General features: G+C 36.8%; 1 protein-coding gene across 4 annotated transcripts in view; it reads right to left on the bottom strand.

Annotated features, from left to right (window-relative positions):
- The window catches only part of Egfr (epidermal growth factor receptor), a 147,357-nt gene that overhangs the window by 46,853 nt on the left and 76,280 nt on the right, over positions 1–24,224 (bottom strand). For 2 of the 4 annotated variants that reach the window (XM_029309023.2, XM_029309026.2), the window contains exon 1: positions 17,577–18,500. The exons of the other annotated variants lie outside the window; for them this stretch is intronic. The gene's annotated coding sequence lies outside the window, so the exon portion shown is untranslated. Of the gene's footprint in view, positions 1–17,576; positions 18,501–24,224 lie in introns of those variants that run through there. 4 annotated transcript variants of the gene reach the window in all.

The raw sequence follows: 24,224 nt of genomic DNA, 5'->3' as shown, positions 1-24,224 counted from the left end.
AATAAAAAAAAAAATAATTATTGATATAATTTGAACATTATATTTTATAACGTTAATTAATCTTAACGATACGGTTTCATGTAAAAAAAATTGAAGAGAAAAATTTTTTAATTAAACTTTTTCTATTCACTTTAACATCTACAAAGTACATTTGTCGAGTACATGCTTGATGTATTCCATAACAGGCGTATATTCACGGCTCTAATTGAGTACGCATTGATACGTCGCTCAGCTATAAATCGATTACTTTATTGAGATCAGCTTTGGAATGTGTGCCTCTTTCGTTCCTGGACGACAACAGCTTTCAGGATGAAAGATTCTGGAGAGGAAGAGACGAGATAATGCAGCGTGTACGAGTGTGAGAAAGATAGAGGGGAACGTAGTTGCTTTTCTTCTTCCTTTCCTCTTTAGTGAGATATCGCCGATACATTAATGTAATTCGCCCGGTTCTCCAGGAGATAATGGGGTAATTGCTTTGTGAATCCCGACTCTTATCCTTCTCGTCGTTTACGAGTCGTCCTGCACTCTGTTAACCGTAAACTCGAAGTTTGAGGTTTCACATTCAGAGGCGATAAACCATAATGCGCCTGCGAGTTAAAATGAGATACGTTAATGCAGGTATTTTTTCAGTAATAGTCTTCTTATCTATATACAGAGTGCCCTATTCCGATCATCCGAGGATTTCTCATAGCAAAATGCAATCAAAGCAGGATTAAAACTTGACAAGTTAATGCAGAATTGTCGTACGTGTATATTAAAAATTATTTTACGTATAATATTAAAAATGTTTAAAAATATAGTTAATTATTTTTTTTATAATTATCAAAAGTCATTCGATTATAATTATCATCGGAAATAATTCGAGCAAATGAACTTTTGTTTATTCTTAAAAAATATCCTGGAGAATATATTGAATAAGCTTTTATCCATTAATCTTATACATGTTTCTCTTCTCTTTCTCACACTCTCTTTCTCTCGTCTCTTCTTTTTGAGATGACGCAGCATAAAGAACGCGATGATTGCAATCGCGCGGCTCGCTTCAGCTAATTGATGATTTCGCCTGCTCAGCAGGTTCTGCCGAAAGGGTTCATAAAAGGACAACGCTCGCGAATATCCCGAATAAAGGCCATAGATCGGATTAAGCGCAATCCGGCGAATGGCGGACTCTCTTTGCGCGCAAAGGGAAGCCAGTGGCGCGATTTTTGCCGAGAACGAATAAGACTCTTCTTATCTCTCGCACATCGCTCAGCACTTATTCCTGACCGCCTCCTGATTTATTTTCGCGCTTTTGCTTGTTGCCGCTTTTCGGGAGCGCAGATTTCAAGTGAAACAGGTCGACCATTGTCGCGTCAGAAACGCGACGCGTGAAGATAAATGCGATGACTTTACGATGACGATGATTTTTTCGCATCATCGTTTTCTAAATAGAAGACTGAAACAGTTTTCGATCTAACTCAATCAGAATTTTCTTTATTTATTTCAGGATTTAATTATTTTAATTAAAAAGAATGTTTGATGCCCAGCAGCTGTCATAAAAAAATTATACAGCGCAATGTGCCAAAATACGCAGCTGGTAACCGGACATTGATGGAAAGATAGAATCTTTTCATGTTAAAAACTTCCTCAAACTTTATCGAAATAATGTCAAACAGAACTGTCAACGTTATAAAATTTCTCGCGCTTTATATTACTTTCTTTAATCAAATCACGTTGTTCTCACAATAAGCGCTGCCGCTTATCGAGGATTACGATATATCGAGCCGAGCGACTCCCTGGGTTAACAGGTGCGATGATTATAATTGACTCTCTCGCCTTATGGCGATCGCGAACCTCCGATCGGTCGCCACCTCTTTCTTATCCCTCTTTCTCTCCCTGTTGATCGACCGCGCGCGTTTTTCCGCATCGGATATAATCGAATCGCCATTAAAGTTCCAGTCGGCGAGGCGCGGATCGTTTCATTCGCCCAGACGTATCTGTAATGAGAATCGAAATCTTCGCGTTTCGCTTTTTCTTCTCCCTCCCGCGGGCGCACGTGACTTACGATCGATAGTTATAAATTTACGAGTTATATATAGCTCGCCGGTATTTATTACATTTCATTTCTTTTCTCTTTTCTTTTTCCCTCTGAAGTACTTCTCGCGAAAGCTCGCGTTGCTTTACACATCTGTTGTTATTTACGCAACTGTTAATCGAAATACTTATACGATTTCGGATGCAGATATGTGTAGCTTCAAACAAATTAATGAGATAAGAACATAATTATTGATTAGAGAAGAAAATTAAAATAGTATATTGTGTATCAAGTGCGGAAAGTTGACAATTGGTCACGAGTGCGACCACCCCACACGAGTGAACAATTGTCAATCCGCACGTGATACACATACTATTTTGTATTACAAGTGCAGGCAAAGTGGCTTTGTGCGCGTTTTCTGCGCGCGAGATGGCGGCGTGGGAAATCAGCCGCTTTCCGCACAGAAAACACGCACACAAAGTGCCACTTTGCCTGCACGTGTAATACAAAGAAATTTAAGAAATATGAAAAATAGAAACAAAATATAATACGTCTATGGGCTTTAATTAATTTTTAAAAGACACATATTTGTAAATAAAATTAATCTTGAGTATGTGAGTTGAAAATATTACTAAAACAAAATGCAAACTTGGATTTATAATGAAAAATTCACGTTTAGAAATCGTAAAGCTACCAGGCTTTCTTCCAAATCTATCAAGAGTCTATTTTTTTTTTTTAAATTCTTCATAATCCCTAGATTTATTTTTGTAAAACACAAACGATTAAAAAGATTAAGAAATAGAAACCGATATTGAATTATAATCGCATGAGCTGTATCTGCGAATGAACATTGGCATATTGGTTGCTTCATTACAATCAAGGCGTTCAAGGCGAATCGCTTCGAGATTCGCGTGAGAATGCGCTGTTAATAACGATCACTCGATTTAATATTCCTAATCGTCCATTGAATATACCATTCGGCCGAGTCACTGTGAGCGAAAGGCAAAACGATGTCAGCTACTATTCTAGATTCTGAAATAATGCTACTCGAGAGTCGCCATAGAGTTTAATTGTCATATAAGATTAAGTTCCGGTTGCACGACTGATGAATCGTAATTAACTCTGTTCTCTATATCTTCACTCATACTATACTTGCTTAATTAACTGTAATCATTGAGTCTCTATTCCTTCTAGATTATAGCTTTAACTCTCTATATACTTTAATTGGACTTACATCAAGTTATTAAATCGTTATCTATTTCTTTGTCATAATTTTAATGTAACAATTAGATTTTGTATTTGAACAATAATTTTTTTTACTCTTTGTTTCTACCATAACTAAATTCAATTAAATTGATGGAATGGTTAATTAGTTCTTGCATATAATACATATAAATTACTCAAATGGACGTACAAAAATGACAATTATTTTTATAAAAGTATTAATAAAAATAAAATCTGAACCTTTGCTATAATTGAAGAGAAGACTAGAACATCCAGATAATTTCAAATCTTCCTCAATCAGATGCTCGCGAATACATACGCAATTGACAAGCGAACAGCTGTGCGCGCATGCCGGTCAACGACACGCAATTTATTCGATTTAGGAATTACTCCCCGCGAAGATACAGTTTGTCTGACACGAGGAACACCCAGGAGCGGCCGCTGAAAGGGAACGAGAAAGCGAGACAGTGCCTCGAGAGCTCGTTATGCGGCCGATGGGAATGCAGCCTCGCAGTGGGACCACCCTGTTTGAAACCGGGAGGGATCGAGAGGGACAATGTCTCACTTGAATTTACTATCGGCCCCGTATTCCTCGTAACCGTTTGGTCTTTCTTGCGACGACGACTCTCGCCACCGGTACCACTGAAGATCGACGTGGAGAACGCGTTCGCGTACGATCTCGTCGGAGGATTCGAAGCGTTTTCCCTCATCCGAGAAAGAAGAAAGCGCGCACTTCATTGCAGATTAATGAATAATTCAAGAAAATATATTATATTTTTAATTATATTTATTATAGAAAATATATTTTAATATATTTCTAATTATTATAGAAAATTAATTATTATTTTTAGACTACTTTGAGGATTTATTAATTAAATATGAAGAATAGAATATTGAAATTATAATCGTTTATATATAAATATATTAAAAATATTCTTATTAAAATATATTATATTTTTAATTATATTTATTATAGAAAATATATTTTAATATATTTATAATTATTATAGAAAATTAATTATTATTTTTAGACTACTTTGAGGATTTATTAATTAAATATGAAGAATAGAATATTGAAATTATAATCGTTTGAAAAATGGATCGCTTTATACACTTATTAAGATGATGATCACTGATCTTGAAATATTCTACATCGACGCGCGCCAGATTGATGAAAAATAGAGAAACAGTGTACAACTGTTTCTCCCTGGTTAACACCAACGCATTTTCGAACGACTGACAATCGCATCCAGATGGGGTTCTCGACCACTGGGTCGACATCCGTTCGGCGAGGCCGTTTCTAATGGATAATGACGATAATAATAATGAGAACGGCGACAGCGGTCGCAATTATGCGACGCACTTTTCTTCGCTCTTTCGCTCCATCTAAGTCGAGTCAGCTGACTACGCGGTCGATGATGTCACCGTTGCAACGTATTCCCCGTCCTCACGAAGAAGCTACACCCACTTGAAAGGCCAAACACCTACTACTCGTGATACGACGTCACGAAAACAGAATTCCTCCCTCGTGATTTGTCCTTTTTTTCTCTCTTGCATTCAAACACTTCGTCTCTCTCTCTCTCTCTCTCTCTCTCTCTCTCTCTCTCTCTCTCTCTCTCTCTCTCTCTCTCTCTCTCTCTCTCTCTTGTCAAAAAAATATTTCTCTTTATCTTTTATAAGACAGAGATGTTTAGAGATGCTTTTTATTCTAATTATAATAATATTTTTAAAATTTAATTTAATAGTTGTAAACTATATATTCAAAGAATGTAGCTACACATTTTCCTTTTGCTCGCTCTTCCTTTTATTCTACAATAAATTAGAATTTAATATTATTTACTAGTTTCACTATATATTTTCACGTTCCATAATTGTTTTTAAAATTAATTATTTTTACTCTCTCTCTACGCTATATTGACATCTTTGTCCATAAATCGATGAAATATTTTAATGTACATCCAAACTCTAATTTTTTGTATGTAAAGTGTGCCAAAGAAATTTATGTCCTCGAACGTGATAAATTTGATTCCATTCTGTTTATTTGTGTCTCTCTTTCTATTCCATCCTCACTCACTTCGACTCTCACCCACGCGCTAAACGGTCGTGAGCCTTTCGCGCCGAGCGAGAGCTTATTAGAACACACGAATAGAATCTTTGGAGTAGCGCGTCTCCATAAACGGCGGGATTCGCCCACGTCTCGACAGCGTCCCAAAAGGTATACCTGTCGCTTTTGAGCGCACCTTTTTCCGATCATTAACGAGCTCCCTGTCCGCGACGCACCGCAAGATAAAGGAAAAGTCTCTTTGTTCACGAGACCAGGCGGCTGCGCTCCTCCCAGCGAATCAATTAAACGCAATTGTTCCCGTGACGTAGCTATATTTATGGTGATATTTATAAGGATTAGATTCGTATAATCATTTATTATCGAAAACAACCCATTCAAAACTTGCTTATTTTGTTTGCAAATTTAAAATCAATATTTTTATGCACTTTTTTTAAAATAATTTGTAAATTAAATATTTCTATTGTGATAATCTGAGCGTTTATAATAAATAAAATTATAGCTATTACATTGTTCCAAAAATTATGAGAGATTAATTTACTTAAAATCTTTTTGATGTTAAAGTCACGAAGAAATATAAAACGAAGAACGAGATGACGAAAAGATTTTAAATTCAGCAAATTACGATAGGATCAACGGAACGAAGCGAGAATGTCAGAAATATTCTACAAGTATTCCTTGTATTACGTATTTTCAAGATGATATCTTTTTTTCGACGTTGTAACTTCTTTTTCTTCTGTCCTCGAGTATTTGCCGCGATCCGCCGAAATATCGGGGTGTCTAGCGTATAATAAGACACGGGCAGAACGTTGCTTCGAACACCTCGGACACATGTCAGCACCGCCGCCACTCGTCAATTAGACGCGATATCCTTTCCGTGGCGAAAAACCTGGCTGGGCTAGTACCTCGAATCGGGAGGACGAGAAGTTTCGGAAGAATGACATTAACATACCGAGCGACGTGGGGCGGCGGAAAAGAGGCAGGAAGAGAAGAAACAGAGAGAGAGAAGGGTGCAGACACTGACACACCGAAATGGCACGAGCAAGAAACCGGCGACTCTTCAGCGTCGTCCAGCTTTCGAGAAACCGGCGAATTCCGCGCATTTCCCCAGAATCGATCGAATTTCGCGCCTGCTGGAACGATCGAACTCGGATAATTAAGACGACTTGATTCTGCCATCTTCATTAAGCTCTGATCTTTTATGGACATTGACGATTGCTATTGTAATTCATCCAAAAATCATCAACTTAATTCATTAATTCCCGATTCAGCCGACTTTTTCGGACCGATATATTTTTCTTGTCTATATTAATTTTAGGAAATTTTAGGAGGTTTGTTAGGAAGGAAGAGGAACTTATAAATCTCGATTTGAGATACATAGTTCCTCATCTTGGCAAATTTGCTAAGCATTATATATTGGCTCTCACAGCAATAGATTCTCTATCTTTGTTAATTAATTAAATCGATATAGGAAAAAATATAATTACGTAAGTTACACACGTATATTTTAGAAATATGTTATCATCGCAAAACTGTGTCTGAAAATATCTCTAACTGCGTAAATTCCTCGAGTTCTTTTTATTTGCGCGATCTAATTAAAAAGCCGAGATGCATTCCACGATAATTGATAGACCGCTTTTATAAATTCTCAACCTTTCGAATGTCCGCTAATCGCAGGCCGATCGATACGGTCGAGTGCAGGAGCACCCGTTACTTCCGGTGTGAGAGCCGAGCCGACGACCTTCGCTCCCACCGACAAGCGTCTCCAACTTGGGAAGACAAAACCCGGACACAATGAGGTCCAGCGCGGTCTGGGAGACAGACTGGCCGAGGGTGAAAAGCCTCCGGGCGTCGCTCAATTATGTAAGGCGCCGCGAGGGCTTCCCCGTACAATGCTTCTTCCTCCGGTACGACTGATGGGGAAGTCTCGGTGTTGAGGTGTCGTGGGATACGTCGCGGAACGCCGCATACACAGGGTGAGCGTCAAGGACTCTCGCCCCAGGACAGGATAGACGACGGTTCGGTGCGACTGCCATATCTGGACACCGTGTAGAGACACGCTCGAAGCGAACCGGAGCTCGTAACTCGTGCCAGACTTATATGCGCGTAACATGTATATATGGGAGTGTCGAGACACCGACACACCGACACTCGTCCGGAACTGTCGTCCTGTCTATACGCAGATTTGCCACCGTAGGAAAAGAAATAAGGAAACATGATTCTAAACTGTTTGTTCAACATTTTTATAGACTCTTCGGATTTAATAAAAATCTTTCCTCAATGGTAAAAGTCGACCAAACTGGCAATCATTTATTGTAGATAATTAGTTAAAATACAACGTTTCGGCTGTCATTGCAGCCCTTTTCAAGTAAATCTATAAAGAGTTACATAAAAATAATTATAATTTTAATACATTTATCGCAACAATTAATTATAAATTCATAAACAAAAAAATGTTACGTACCAAAAGTAAATGCAAAATAAATTAATACAGTAAATCAAATTCACTGCATACCTCCGACAACATTCACCATTGTTTTAATGAACAATGTAAAATTGACAGAAGTAAGCAAGAAATAAAAAGATGTTAACAGTTAGCAAGAATCTTAGTCACTACGCGTTAAAAAATAAATAAATAAATAGGTAAAAATAAAAATAATTTAAATAGCGTCAAGAACACGATCATCGGATTTAAAGTGAAAAACACTTGATAAACGGTAGAAATGGAATTAATTAAACCAATTGAGATTTTTTGACAGAATACCAGCTGATAAAAGCAACTCAAAAACATCTGACAGTTTACTTTTATCAAATTTATCTATATTTCTTTCAAATAATTTCTATTAACCAGCAATGACTCGTCTCTTCGCATATCAAATCATCAATTTAATTATTAAGAGAAATTTCCTCACCAAGATTAGCCTATAAAGATACTTGAGTAATTATGCACGCTAATGTCCATATGCCGCTATATGGATATTTGCCAGTCATTGAATAGCACGAGCGCCCTGATTGGCCATCTACAGCTTAGTCTGTACACACGTCTTATTAAAGTAGCAGCGCGTGCTGATGTAAGCGACCGTTTTACGGCATCGCGCCGATCAATCGAGCTTTTAGATACGAACTGGTTTTGCAGGAATGTATTTACGTTAATGGGACACTTGTGTGCCAAATCTGTAACATGAAATGACACGTATAAGGCCGAGAGAATGCTATTAGCGGCGTCGAAAAAGAATGAAACCAGACGTGTCTCTTCTCTGTCAAAAACTTTCCTCCCCATTCTTCCTTTTTTTCCCGCAAGATAGATTTATAAGCGGTCTCCTTCAGTGTTTTAGCTTTACGCTCACTTACACGTTAGTCCATCGAGATGAAGCGATCGCCCTATAATGATTGTTAAAACCGTGTAATTATTATCCACGAGCCAGTCGAGCGATAACGCAAACTATATAACATTAAGTAATATCCTCGCTAATGTATTCATTGCATCGATGATTGCAATGAATAGCCTGGACGTCGCCATTAATGACGCCCGAGATCATTGATCGATAACCAGTGATTTGCATCTCTCGTGTTCATCGAAAGTGTGACAACGTCTAAGATCGAGTAACGTTCCTTGCCTTATTCCTTTCGCTGATAAAAAAAAAAGAGCGGTCTTTCTCTTTTACCATATTCGTATACGGAATCTGACACGTAGGCCCGAAGCTCACGATGCGGTTGTAAAAAACCATTCGGTATAATCGACATAATTGTGGACCGATCCGGGGTCTGGATAATTCTAGGTGGGTATACTCCTATATCTACCCGCTGGCCAGTTCGCCTTTCATTTCGCGCGGCCCACGTAATATGCGTACGATATGTGCAGGCGCACATGATCGCAGAAGAAGAACGAAGGCTCGCATCGACAGGTGCATGAGAAAGAAAAATCAATCCCTCAGCGGAGAGATGATTGGCCATGGGCGAGCGTCACGAAATCGCATGCTTATACGTATCCTTAAGAACAGTGGTATCAAGAACGCGATACAAGGTTGCTGCTGGGCGCCAAACTTGGGAACTGAAACGCTCGTTTCGAAATGCAGATTTCCTTGATCAAACGGAAGCGTTCGTTCAATTTCTGTAGATCACGAGAGTGAGTTTTTTTTTAGTATACTTTCGTGTAATTTTGTACCGTCAATTCTTTTTGTGACTAATTGTGCAGCAGAATATTTTCTGAAATAAATGTTTCCATTCAATATTTTTGAATTTCTGTAAAAATTCAAAATTAGATAAATTTTAAAATAATCCCAGCTTACTAAATAAAAAATTAATGAGAATGATAGTCATATAATGACTTTTCTCTCTACATTCTTTTCACTTCCTATTTATGTTACATCTCTGAACATCCGCATGTCAATCGATACGCTCGACGGGAGAAGATCAATCGTTTCTTGCGTTCGCATCAATCATCATCAAATAAATGAGAAAACGTTACGGGCAAGTAAAACAAAACATCGACGAAGCGCTTCTTTGCCTCGTCGTTTTCCCGTTCGCGGAAAAAGATGCGCCCGCAGAAAGGTATACGCGGTCATAAGATCTCTTCGTAGCCGGTCGCTCTCGAGTGTCCGCCCAAGGTGGAACACGAAGGTAGGCTGCACGTATACAAGTTTTCAGCGAAGGTTGAATTCTAGCCGCGGCGAGAGCCCTCGTAATCTTTAGCCCCCGAGGTCAGCACGAGCTCGTCCGCACGACCGGAGATCCCTCGCAGATAGAGAGAAGCTCCGGTTGAGAAACTCGTGTTAGTACGTACCGGGTACACGATGCTAACTCGTATTGGTAGATCGGTTGCCTACCTACCGACCCGGCTCTTCTTCGAGGGCCCTCTTCTGCATATTATGCGGCCGAAGTCGTGCCCCGGCTAAGACAAAGGGATGCCACGTCGAGATAGCAACCGTAACGACGGTTCTGAGAGGTGAGAGAGCAGCTCCAATTTTCAGAGGCGAATGAAGTTACATTTTATCCGATTGTGCGAAGAACAGAAACGTTTGTGAATCAGATTTTTTCCAATGACTGATAAATGTTAAAAATATTAATATATTTTAGCTTAAAATAGCATTAAGCAAAATAAATGCTTAATGTTAAACTACTTATTTTTATTATAATTAAAAATGTTTATTTTATAAATAGAAAGCCTAATTAATATTATAATTGATAAAAGTGGATTTATATAGACAAGTGTGTCAAAGCATTTATTTTTGTTGGACAAACATGTTTATTTTAAAAATAGAATCTAAAAGATCTGCTGTGACGAATAAAAATAAACTTACTTAGGCAAGTATGTCAAAGAAGAAAAATATTGCTGGAAGAAAAATACGATAAAAAATTCGATTTACTTCACAGTTATCATGTTATATATATTTATGAATGGACTTTTAAATATTTAATTGATTTATATATCATATTTGTGTGTATGTATGTGCTCATATCAAACATTGCTATATCGAATAAATATTGAAAATTTTATTTTTGATAAGATCTATCCACTTATATTTCAGAAAAGTTCATTGTGCTCAATATTTTCTTACATCTTCATCAATCATAACATGTATTACTACCCATGTGCTCGAGATAATAATAGATAACAATGCTCAACAACTGTAACATATTCATAGTTTTATCGTATATCAAGATATGAATAAAATCACTCTTAATCATCTTATGTTGGGTATTTTTGATAGAATTTCAGCTGGTACATATATAATATGATAATTTAAAGAATTTAAAATTTAATATTCCAAAGAATAATATGATTTCTAATCTTTCTTTTTGTTGAACAAGCATTTTCACAAATATTTTGCTTGCATGTACATAATAAAATTAAAAATTTCTCTTTCCCACTTTCTTTTTAAATTAACAAACAAAAAATGTATAAAATAAGAAAGAGAAACCTAAAATCTCTATAGTCAAATCACTTTCTATATATATATACACGCAAAGTATAAATCATTCTTCAATTTGCATATCACGTACAATATTGATAACAATCACGTCGTGTAAAAATAAAAGCAAATTTCAAGATTATTTCTCTTCGATCTCACTTAGGAATTTTAATCTCACTTGATTCTTAAGAATACGAAAGAATCAGCCACGTAATTATTGAATAATTCTTTAGAAGATCCCGCATTCCCTTAACGCATTATCAATGCATCGCTATGCGCTGCAAATAGCCGATGCATATCTCTAGCGAGAAAGAGCGGCGTTCGAAGCAACATTAATAATTTACGAAATTCCCAATCGCGATCCCAGGATAAAGCGAAAGGGTAAAGCGGCGATCGAGCGTAAATCTCGGCTGGCAGAAGATCGAGAGGCCGCGGAGCAGATATACACTCGTGACGCAATCGCGGATCTATGATCTTCGCTCGCGTTCGCGAGAAAAATCCTCGACCTCTCGAGGATCTAAAGTCTCCGCAGGATCCCGTTTTATCTTTTGCACCAGCGAGTTGAACAAGCTTATAGCGATCGGTTTCGCGGTGACTTTAGCATTGATTTGACCTCATTCCAAATGAGGTGACGTCAGTTTTCTCTCTCTCACACCTTTCCCTCGACTCTCTGGAGACCCTCCAGCATCCTCCGAGATGTGCAGACAACCACCTATCGACTATTATAAGCAAACGTTTATTGTATCCAAGAACGGACCATCGACGAAAATAACGGATAATCAAGGATGATAACGATCGAATCTCGGACTTGTCATCCGCTATTTGCTCTAACGATAAGCAAAATGTATTAGTACGCGGCTGCAAATTACGCCTGATTTCTGTAATCATTTCTGGCGAGGAGAAAAGGAGATAAGAAAGAAAAAAATGGGAAGATGCACGCGCGTAAATAATTGAGCGTTATATTGTGCGGAGCAATAATTCGACGAGTTGCCAAGAAGAGAAACGTGTGTTTATACCGCGGCGATTGCGGCTGATATATTATGTAACAGCGCATCTAATCGCGTAAATTCACATTGGCAATCACATGATGCCGCAATAAATACATATATACTATAATATATTAAGTACTAACACTATATATAATAAGTACCACATTAACAGGGGTCGAGATAACTGTTATAACTTTTGCAATCGAGCAATCTCGATCGTGATATCCGCCACTGTTGGTCAACTACTTTTGATCAACTCTCTCTCTTTCTCAATTACAATTTCAGTCGTAATACATATATAACAGATAAGAGAATAAGCTTTAGTAAATTACATATTCAAAACTCGCGACTAGGTTTTAATTTATCGGATAAAAAAAAAATCAATTGACACGAAATAAGATATAACTTTAATTGACCAGGGATACTACAATAAATGCGGACAAAGAGATTATTGCAAAATATATCTTTTTCTATCCAATTGACTGTCTCCTCAAGATTATCTATAATCAGACACTCGAAGAATTATCGAAACAAGTTACGGCGAACGTGCGCCGCGTATAATGCATCGATTAAATCTACGGATGAAAATAGCGCAAATAATGTGTGTTTCCGTTTCGTGTCCTTGGCGCAGAAAAGCACAGCATCGTTTGCAGCGGCGCAAACTGGAGAGGTGCCTCGAGAGATTATAATTACCATCAAACGTTCCGTCCATCTCATCATCACGTCTCGCGAACTTTTACTGCGTTTTATAAGCGCGAAGCGCTTATATAAATCACGAATGCGGTTGAATAGTTCAACGTCTTATGTCTCTTGTGCTGCAAGCTCTATCGAGCTACGAGTCATCTATTATAGGCAGATGATTATCGATATTGGCTAACGTAGTCGCCTTTCACGATTCTTCGCGCGCTTTTCGCTGCCTTTTCGAAAACGAGCGCGACATTTATTAATGATTTATATCGAAAAGAACACCGCGACTAATTGCGTTATTAACAACAGCTGCGAGCACAAATCCGTAATTCTCGGTTAAGAAATTACGTTGACGTTTTTTTTTTTTTTTTTAAGAAATTGTGCATTATTATACGGTGCAATATCTGTATGTAAAATCACGTTGATTCAAATTAAAGTTCTTTTTACTGCTAAAAGGAAGAAATTCATGTTTATTATCTTATTTATATAATTCGAATCTCAATTTACGCTTTCTATATTTCTTAAACCGGTATCGATGAAAAATGTCTATTATGTAAGCTGTGAGATCTATGTTTTTAGTATTGATTTTTAAATATGTAAAAATACTGAAAGAAACATTTTCTCTTTGAAAAAAATTTACGAGACGTTTTAATACAATGGACATTTACAAAAAGCGCAATAATCGTAAAAACATTCCGACCATCTCTCGAAAATGTGTGCAAAATATGCATTATATGTGTGCATATGTATCGCGCATGTGTTCTCTTGTTTGAGCTGCATCGTAGCGGGAGATCAGAAACACAGAGAGTTTGGCGTCAATACCTTTTAACTAACAATAAGATGGGCCATAAAGATCTACGATCCTTAGGGAAAGAAGGAAGAATTCATATCGATCGTGTGCAAGGACATTCAGGGATGCTCCAAAAGCCACGCTCATCTCGACCTTGCAAAATGCATTTCGAAAATATTCATTCGCTAATTCTTTTATATTTTATTTATCAAAGAAATTATATAAATATATATAGATATTTTTTTTTTTTTAAATCGTCATTTACTATATTAAAATTCTCATATTGCACCTTAATAAGAGATCTGATTGTTTCGTACTGAGAAAATAGCTATATCCTTATCTTCCCTTCGATCGATTCCAGGTGTTAAATTGATCGGGACATAAAACAGTCGCAAAATTTATGTCGTACCGCCCGCAGGCACTTCGGCACTCATTACGGAGTGTATCACATATCATTGGGAGATAAGTCGCGATATATACAAACTGGATTGGTCGGCGTGCGCGTGTGCACGGTAGTATTTTGTCCCCGTGGTTGACGTTTGTTCGGGACCGGTCGAAGTGACAAATCGCGCGAAATCGATAGATCGAAGTCGCGCGCGTATTGTGCAAGCTAATATTTATCGCCGACGCGAATTGTTCTCGTTCGAGAAGTCCGCGAATGGCAGCCAGCTCGTTGCTGCTGATAGTCATCACTTCGCAATTACGACGAAATGATAAATAGAAACGATAGGGCAACATCGGAGAAGAGCGCACAAGGATCTTACGTAAGTTATTTATGCACCTGCGTCATCGGTCCAATCGACGTGATTCGCGCCGTTAAAGAACGTCGACATCGCGCGGTTAAGTATATAATATTGTAATTTCTCTGATTGTGATCATAGAGCATCGTGTCTCCTCTTAAAATAATTATAGTAATTATGTACACTTTCTTTAATAAACTTCATTTAATTTATAAAGTTTCTAAGCGTATAGTACATTCATATAATGATATTATTATATTGAGAGAATATTATATAATATAAATTCATCAAAGGATATACCGATATTATTATTCATATAAATTTTTTATATTGAATATATCGTGCCTCCATAATTTCAAATAAATCACAGATATAGAGCAGAGATAGAAAATCTGTAATTAATCTTACAATTCACGAGATAAGATAATCAGGGGCTTGAGTGGTACTGAAATTCAAATGCTAACTACACTGTAAATCCAACACTGTGTTTGTGCGCGGTCAATGATACAATCAGATTTTCAGCATTAATTTTGTGGTGGCGCCAAAGTTATCGCTAATCTCGATACTTTTTCTAGAAAAGGGAAATCGTATTCCGATGATCTCGTGCGTAGGTTTTCGTTTTTTTATTTTAATGAGATTGATAGTATTCCAATAGTATTCACAGCACCCTCTTTATACTTCCAAAATGGGCAGGCGGTTCTCACAAATATTAATGTCTCTCTGTTTTAAAGAGAGGAGAGTAGGCGCGTCTTTAGAAGAGTCGGAATACAATTTTCGGACGAGGAGCATCGAGGATGCTGTGGGGATTTTGTACGATTGTTTACCATCAGATTTGTATGCATGCATAATCATAAGACAATATTTCAAAAGTAACCCATGTCCCCGCTATGACGTAGCGGATTAGATGTTATTGTTATAACAAACGTTGCATATAATTGTCACAATCTTCATATTATGTAATATTCTTATTCTTTGATCTTAGTCGAGCAAAACAAGAAAATCAATTAAAAATCAATCTTCTGTTAGCATTATATTGTATATTGTGAGCAATCAATTGTTAACAATTAATCGATAAATTCAAATGTTAAATATGATTTTGAATAAAGGATGCGATTTAAAAATAAAATAACACTTTTATTTTTAGATTGCGGTTTAGTTAACTGTAATTTAAAAAATTAACATCGCACATATATTATATAATAAATACACCTTGAAATAATTAAAAGAAAACTTTTATGCATTTCTTTTCCCGTTTTACACGCTTGATGCTTTTTCCAAAATATTCTCACGTATCCAACACTCAATTCCAATTCGAAGAATTTGTTGGAGTGACCGTGAAAAATGTATTGCTTAAATCAGTGCGACGAGTCGGCTTTTGACGTCGATCAGCTGGAAAGCGTTGGGAGGGAAGAAAAGTCTCTCGCGAGAAAGAGGCAGGCAAACGAAGGGACTTGAAAGACACCTAATGGTCCACGCTGGCAGATGTCACATGCTTGACAGTCAATGTTTTCCAAACGGGCGTTTGCCGCCAACGCAAGCTTCTTATCCCAGCGTTCGACTCTCCAACGGATACTAACGATCCTGCGAACGTTAGGCTACGGAGGGCCCCAAGGAAGAAATTCCAGACTCGTACGTTCTTCGTGCTCAGGCCCCGCGTGAACTTTCATTTTCAAAAGTGACGAAAAGAGAGAGAGAGAGAGAAAGAAAGAGATCTTTCAACCGAGTATCTATACAAGTTACATTCGAGAGTCTTGCTAAAGTCGCTTTCAGAAAAAATTGTTCAATAATTACTTGTTGAAAACCAGGCTTGATTGAAGAAGATACTGGGAAGACTATAAATGTTTGATCTCTTCCCAGAGAATCGATTTTATACAAATTTGTATATGATTTTAATAGTCTTGCCAAAAGTGATCACTTTCCGAATAAATTAATAATGCTTTAATTATTTAATTTATATAGGCTGCTTATATTAGAAATTTATGTATAAATATGTAGAAAGAGGAAAAGAGAGAACGAATTTAGGATAAATGGTTTGAATTTATTTTTGTAACTTTCCAAATATATAAAAAAAGATATAATCATCTATTCTTTGTATAAGAAACATTACATATACACACATAAACTTTACTTCGTTACATGTGTCTCATGTCTATAAATAAACTGCTTGGTATGCAAAACAATGTGACTCCACTCTCTTTCTCTCTCTATTTGTATATCTTTGGGTAAGTTCAATAATAATTAAAATAATTAAAAATATATGTATATAAACAATATTTGTATAATGGTATATAATATATGCTAAAACTCTGCCATTTTATGTTGTTCAATATTACGTAGCATTTCTTAGTAACTCATTAGGGACAAGGAAATACCTCAGGTACTAAAAAAAATGGGCGTGTTTCAGTCGTAAGAGATTACGCTTGTCGTATCTCTCTCTTTACGAATTCTTAATACTAAATAGCAAAATTTTGTTGATTTTATTCATTTTGAAGAAAACACGGAACTGTCATTTATTCGTGCGCGAAAATAATTAATTTGTGGTGGAAGATGTTTCTTGTGAGAAAAGAATGTAAACAAAAAAAAAAAGTTGAAATGCAAACACAATCTTGATTTATTCGCTCAGAGTTTATTTCGAAACTTTCGCCAAATAAATCAAATAATTCGTCGAGAAAAATTGGAGTAATTTTATATACTTTCGGAGATGGTATCTGGCAGAACGCTGTATATTTTTGCTATCAAAAGTCCAATGAATGTTAATATTTCATCGACATGCGTTGTTAAATTTAGGGAGACAAATGTGGGAATTATATAAATATAAATTATTAATAAAAAGATGCGATTTTTGAATGTAACAAATATATTCTATTTGTCTAAGACGAGAAAAAGTCGCCTTTGACGAAAGAAATAAGAATCATATTAGTTTGTTAGTTGGATGCATGTGGCAAGAATATCAGACTAAAAAATCCTATCACTCGCAGCTCTCGAAGCATATATCGAACGTATTATACGTGAAAAAGTCACGTATGAGCCGATGTTATTATGGTCGCTACCGCAGCGAAATCATATCACGCAGGTAAATTTCTCACGCTCGCATTGCAATTTGGCGCGCAAAAATAGCAGGTGATATCGACAACACGAATTCACATAAAAGTCTCACTCACCTCAATTTAACATGCAAACAGCTTACGAGATGTATCCAAGACGAGACGAACGGCGAGATTGCACGGCAGAGATTCCGAAAGGAAATTTCAACGTTTACTTTCGCGACAAGCCTTCTGAGTTAACGAAACACTTACGCGCACCAGGAATTTTGTCGTCGATTTAACCACCGAGAAACCATGCACTGTTCACCTCCCTCGAAGAGCGCAATTTCGCGAAACCTCCCCAAGATGCCACTGTTTTATCAATTTTTCATTGATAGCGAATCCAATTGATTTATGAAACAACTGACATATTTGTTAATTGTAGTCGCCAGCCTCCTCGAAATGATAAATATATATTCTTGTAATGATAAAGTATGAGGAATCAAATTCACGCGCTTTGATAAGAAAAGATGCACACGTAAACACACGTTATCGCTGTCAAATATGTCGATTCCGCACTTTGCGTCCTGACATTGCCACCACGAAGATTCATTAATAAATTCGAAAGGGTCTCTGTCAAAACCTCGCTAAATCCTCAGTCGAGCGTGCACACATTTCTGATTCTGTCCAATAACATTCACCGATTGACTTATCTCGGTCTCGACGTTTGCACCAATCTAGGACATTGTCCAAGCGGATCTGTAGCACTTGGTGGAAAGTCCGCGCGAAAAGCAAATAAATACGGATCACTCACTCGATTTCCTTGGTACACGGAAAAAGAAACTGGAGTCAATCGCGACAGACAGACGGAGAAAGGGAGAGAAAAACGATCGAGGGAGAGCGCGCGCGCGATCGCGAGAAGAGTCGGCTTTCACGAGAATTCCTGCCGATCCTTCGAGGCCTCCTCTTCGGTCCGCGTGTCTCACCTTGCGGAGAGCGAGTCTCCAGGTCGGCCATGCAACGACGCACAGGTCCACGCTGGGCAAGACTCTCCCTTTGCTTCTCTGCGTCTCGTCCTCGTTTACTCTCTCTCTCTTTCTCCCTTTCCACCTTCTACTATACCACCACCGCCGGCAGTACCATTACCACCACCGTCGTCGTCATCATCATCAGCTCAGCAGAGAGCACCTTCTCCATCGTCGTTGGGCTTCCTTAGACCTCTCGCCCCACCGCGTCATCTTCCCCACTTTATCCCTAGAAGCAGAAGACAGCACCTCTAACTTCTCCGTCTCGCACACCTTCGCCACCATCCAGCTTCTCGCGCTGTCCTTCTTCTTCTCGAGCCACTCGCGTCTCGTAGAATGCTCGGTTTCCCCTACCTTTGCTCTTCTAGCCAGGTACGAGATGGTATACGCAGGTATACACACGTACACGCACTCACACTAGTCGCCGAAGCTTCTGACTCGCTGTAGTAGGTGTGGGATACGTTCGTGCGTTCGTACGGTGTATAAGATCCCTCGAAGTTACACACACCTGAGGGGTTGCGTGTGATGCATCTGGACCAGAGAGAGAAAAAAAACGGGTGTTGTTCTGGTCTTGTGGAGAAGATACCGAGTCTCTGAAGAGGTCGAGGGTGCAGATGCTGCTCCGGCGAAGGAAGTATTTAATTTGTTGATGAACGGTTCCGTATATGCGCTCCGAGTAATATTAAATTAAAAGGGGGTAACAGATTTTGTATAAATCAGGGGTGACACAAGCCATTTTTATCCTTATCAAGCATTATGTGATATTCTTTAATTTAATTCTTCGGCAAAGTTTTGCATTTGTGACAACTGATTTTTAAAATATTTCTAAAATAAGCGAGCGAAAAAGTTATTTATTATTAGTTTCTATTTCTGTAAATAAACTATGTTTCTGAAAAATGATACCATGTATAGTCAAAATTGGTGTTGCTTTTTATAGCACTAAAATATTTGTAAAAGAAGATTTCGAATAAAAATTAAATAATTAAAAAAAAAAAAAAATAATATAATTGCAATGTATCGAATCAAATAACGAAAAGTGAATTGATAAGAATCCTGCAATCAAGTTATATAAAAGCCATGTGAGATTGGCGTGAAAATACATCGTGGTACGGTTTAAGAAGAATCCATTCTCGCGGAATTGCTTCGAGGAAGGAACTCTCTCTCGTTGTTGCACTTCAAAAAATTACAGCTACACGAAGAATACGATGACTGTTTGGCCTTTGCACGATGTGCACGCTTGTTTTATCATGAATATTTCTTGCCAAGAGATATTCTGTTTAAAAGAATAAGCAATTTATTTATAGACTTCGCGTTGTAAATTAACGCAAGAAATGTCAACAATTATGTTCTGCAAATAGGCAGCAAATTATATATTTGAAAAATAAAAATTTTAAAATATGCCTTAGACATTATATGTATTGTTAGATTATGCAGCATTAGTATAAAAATATAATATTGATAAATGTAATTAAAAAATAATGCTGCAGTATTTTTTTTTTTTTATAAAATACTGGTCAATTTTTTCTACGATATCGTTTACAAAGGTGGTACAAGAGATGCAATCAACACTTCTTGTAAATGATAGATGATGCGTGTCGCCCTCACAATCGTGTAAATTTAATTCGAGTGAACCCGACCTGCATCCAACTCGGCTACAACAGGGACACAAATTATAGATTTCAATTTGGTTCATAGCACGGGATGCTGGTTTTCAGCAGGTGCCAGACCGTGCCCTTTCGATTGCTTTGTAACGCGGAGCGATCCTCGAGTGCCACCCTCAGCCACCCTGTGCCGACGGGATTCATTGTTCGTCTCAAGTGGCTTTGACTACCTCGCGATATTGTTTAGCATTGACCGATCATATTTTCGCAAGAACTATTTTCGTAGACTCCATGGATTTAACTACTTTAATATGTGCAACAATTCAGGAACAATGGGTCAAAATTTTGGGGCCTGAGAAGCCGAATTCTTTAGAAATCAAGGTTAAAGCGTCGTTAGGATCATAGCCGCTCCCTACTGTGAGGGTTGGATGAAATATTCGTATATCTATTTTCACAAACTCTGTAGGTGGCTCAGCTATAAAAGAGATCCCTCTGTCGTATTCATTTCTGATACTTTAACATTTTTATTATAAAATAATGGTATGTAATATAAGTGAAAATTGTACAGTTTTCTAAATCACGTAAAAAAATATAATAATATATAAAAAGAATAAATATTTATTATATACATTTTTTAATAATTGAATAATTAAATGTTTTGTTTTGCACTTCATAACTGACATTTCTGTATGTAAAAACATTTGCTATAAAATACGGAAGAGCGATTATATATTTTTTGCGAATAAGTGGTTATATGTGCGGAGAATCAACAGGTGTTTATGGTATATGCGTGGAGAATCAACAGGTGGTATATGAACTAGATTTAGTCACTTATTTTTCTCTTTTACACGTTCATATTCATCATTATCCATTTTATTTCATTCCCCATCCCTTTGCACTCATTCTCTTTTTTACCTGATAGTTTCCCCGCATTTTTAGGACGAAATTTTTGTGAAGATTATATTGTGAAGAATATATATCTAGGATTTCTATTTTATCTGACTGATTAGATATATTCGTGTTTATCGTGACCCATGTCAAAGATTGCATAATATAATACGAAACAAACAAAAGGAAAAAAAATGCTAAATTCCTTTCTTTCATTCAATGTAATCTGGAAAATATTAGAAAGTATAAGTTTGTAAAAAATATATTATAAAAATAGTTACAATCTCTTTATATTATATTAATTTCATTATATAAATTTGTATATTTAATTTATAAAAAATAAAAATGAATCCTTTGTTAAGTAGAAACATAAGAAAATGTTGTATTTTTTTGTTGTTCAAAAATTTGCCGTTACTAATTCTCGAAGAATGACGATGGCGCCAGACTTCTCAAATCATGAGATGTCCCTATTGTTCCCTTCGAGAGGTATCCATATAATATTGTTTAGGATCGATTGACCGCACCTTTGCATATTGCCATACCTGGCTCTGTTGACGTAGTAATGGTTCAAAATTTCGGTATCGACAAAGTCGGTTTTTTCTTTTAGAAGTTTGCCGAGAGTATAAAATATTATGAGATTCTTCGACGTTTCTCATCGTGAAGATCGATGAAATACTAAAAAATTTATTTCCAACGATTGATTGCGAAAGAAAAGAATTTCTTTTTGAAAGAGCAAATTAACTAGACGCACGTCGAAAGTAAAATAGGTCCAAGCTCGTATCTCGTGCTTTGACAAGTGATTTACGGGCGACCTTATTCGCATCTAGTTCTGTTTTGCGAAACTCAACCGAAGAAACGCCATACACTCTCGCATGTCCATTACAATCATGAAGAATTTCGCATCGTCGTGTGCAAATTAGATAAAAGCGGCACGATTGCTCCTTTCTAGAATCTCGAAAGATAATAACCGAAAGAAATCGCCGAGTCGACTTGATTTTAGACTTTCAAAGAATAAACACAAGAATTTAGCAATTATTGAAAATATAATCGGTCATGTTAAACGTTTTATAAAATACACGTAGTGACAGACCAAATTTTGCAATCGAAAAAGCATGGAATTTTCAGAAGAAAGAAATTTTTTTATATAATAGGAAAGTTCATTCCTTGATCTTATAACACTCATAAACAAAATTACGAAATCTTACGTCTTTATGCACGACGAGATGAAAAAGACAAATCGTGTATCGATGGGATGCTTTGTTTCAAGATCGGCAGGTAGAACTTATATCCGCGTCCTTTATAGATCAAGTCTGTGGTATCTTTCATGCTGATCCATTGTTAAGCCACGAGAGCGTGGCACGAGAACACGAAGAGTGGCAAAAGTGCCCTCGAGGCATCTCGCACAACGCGGCTCTCTCATCTGCCTGATGCAGGTAACTTTCCCTATGGGACTTAGGTACACCATGAGCACATAGAGCGGCTAAAATACTGCCCAGAAGAGAATACCGGTTCAGAGAGCAATGGCGCCGCTACCTGAGGGCACCGCGTTCGAAAAAAAACTCTTTGCATCGTTGAATTTAGAACCTGGATTCGTACCGTGTTGTTTTTAAACGAGGCAAAAAATAAAGAATTTATACAAAGCAACGTCTCATTACACTTAAATGTTTGCGTGATAATAACGAGCGCAATTGCTGCAATGGCTTAACATTTTCTTCAATTCTCTAAAAGTTTTCTAATTCTCCTTTCGCGTAAATAGAGATAAATGGCTTCATATTTTTATTTAAAAAATTGAAAAATATAATCTATATATGTTATGTATCTGATAAACAAAATGTGTGTTCATGCATTGTATTAATTAATATAAGCCAAATACTAAACTTAATTTTTATGAGAAGATTTTATAGCCTACTTCTTCATCAGCTTTCAAAGAAAAATATTATTATGTATAATATATTATTTAAAATTTTTGAATAATATATATTTCGAAAATTTATCAGATGTTTGTTAGTCAGATATACCGAAATTTCATAGCGAATGCAGTTCCAAGAATTCGTTAATATAATAACCCTGAGTAAAATTATTTATTTAGTCCATTTGCACGTTGGGGCTCATATGGAGAGGTTCTTCTCTCTCTTTCTGCGTGAGGCTCCTGAGATAATGAATCCCTCATATACATTCGTAAGTTACAGGCCTTTGACCGAATATATCCAGCTACAGGCTTGTGCAAAAGATGCACCGCGAGGATAACACAGTTCATCGCCTTCTTTACCCTTTTCTGGTAGACAATCCTTCTTATTTTCGGCCTCCCTTGTTCGCGAGAAAGGTTTCGACAATATTGCGTAGAATGAAAATTTACTGTAACTCGGCCAATCCTGATATTTCTCTCGAAATCATTCCGGTTTCACCGACAGATATCCTATTCGATTAACTAGAAATCAGTACTGGCATACTTCGGCACTATTGATGTTAACCGCTAATCTCTAAAGTCATTTCTTCGCTAATAAAAATATAAAACGCCGGCTATCAATAACATACCATACATAGAAATGCTCATAAAATTTCATCAATGATTAAACTTGAAGATACATTAACTTTAGTTAATTAATAACATAACTTTAGTAAAAATAGCAAATTCTTCTCTAGGTGTAATACAATATTTCCACTTTAATTATTAGTTTCTTCTCTAAAATTTCATCGACTAATGTTAAATAGAAACCGATGAATTTGTATATAATGTTGCGTTAAAAATAAAAATAAATCAAAATATGTCAGCGTACATATGTTAATGAATTAAAAAAGTTTACGAAGCCATTTAACGTTATCTTCTTTGAGAAAGATTGCCGAAACCACTATATCGATCTTTTTTGCAACATCAGGCTAATTTCTTAACATATGCTCAAACATACGACACAACATCATAAGGCGCGATTTTTTGCCGCGAAGTCCGTGCAGCTTTAAAGTCAGCGAGGAAGCTATTTTCGATCGATAACTACGTTGTCAGAAACGAGCCGAAACTTCGGAATTTTTTGGATATTAACCAGAATGAGAAATGTGATCATCTGTACGTCAAGAAATCTATCCTTCTCAACTAAAAAATTAAATTTTTATTCGGCGCTATCAACACGTCGACAGATCTATCAGTACAACGTGAACTCGTGATAATTTTTTAAAAATAATTGATTGTGCTCAGGGATGCAAATTTTCAGATATTTCTAGACATGAAAACAATTTACGGTAAATTCAGCTATTTCAAAATTATAAGCAGAAATCCC

Source organism: Nylanderia fulva, unplaced genomic scaffold (genome assembly GCF_048542155.1).
Source record: "Nylanderia fulva isolate GAGA-0341 unplaced genomic scaffold, ASM4854215v1 Scaffold19, whole genome shotgun sequence".
Lineage (NCBI taxonomy): Eukaryota > Metazoa > Arthropoda > Insecta > Hymenoptera > Formicidae > Nylanderia > Nylanderia fulva.
Note: the sequence above shows the minus strand (reverse complement) of the source record. Positions and strands in the feature narration are given on the sequence as shown.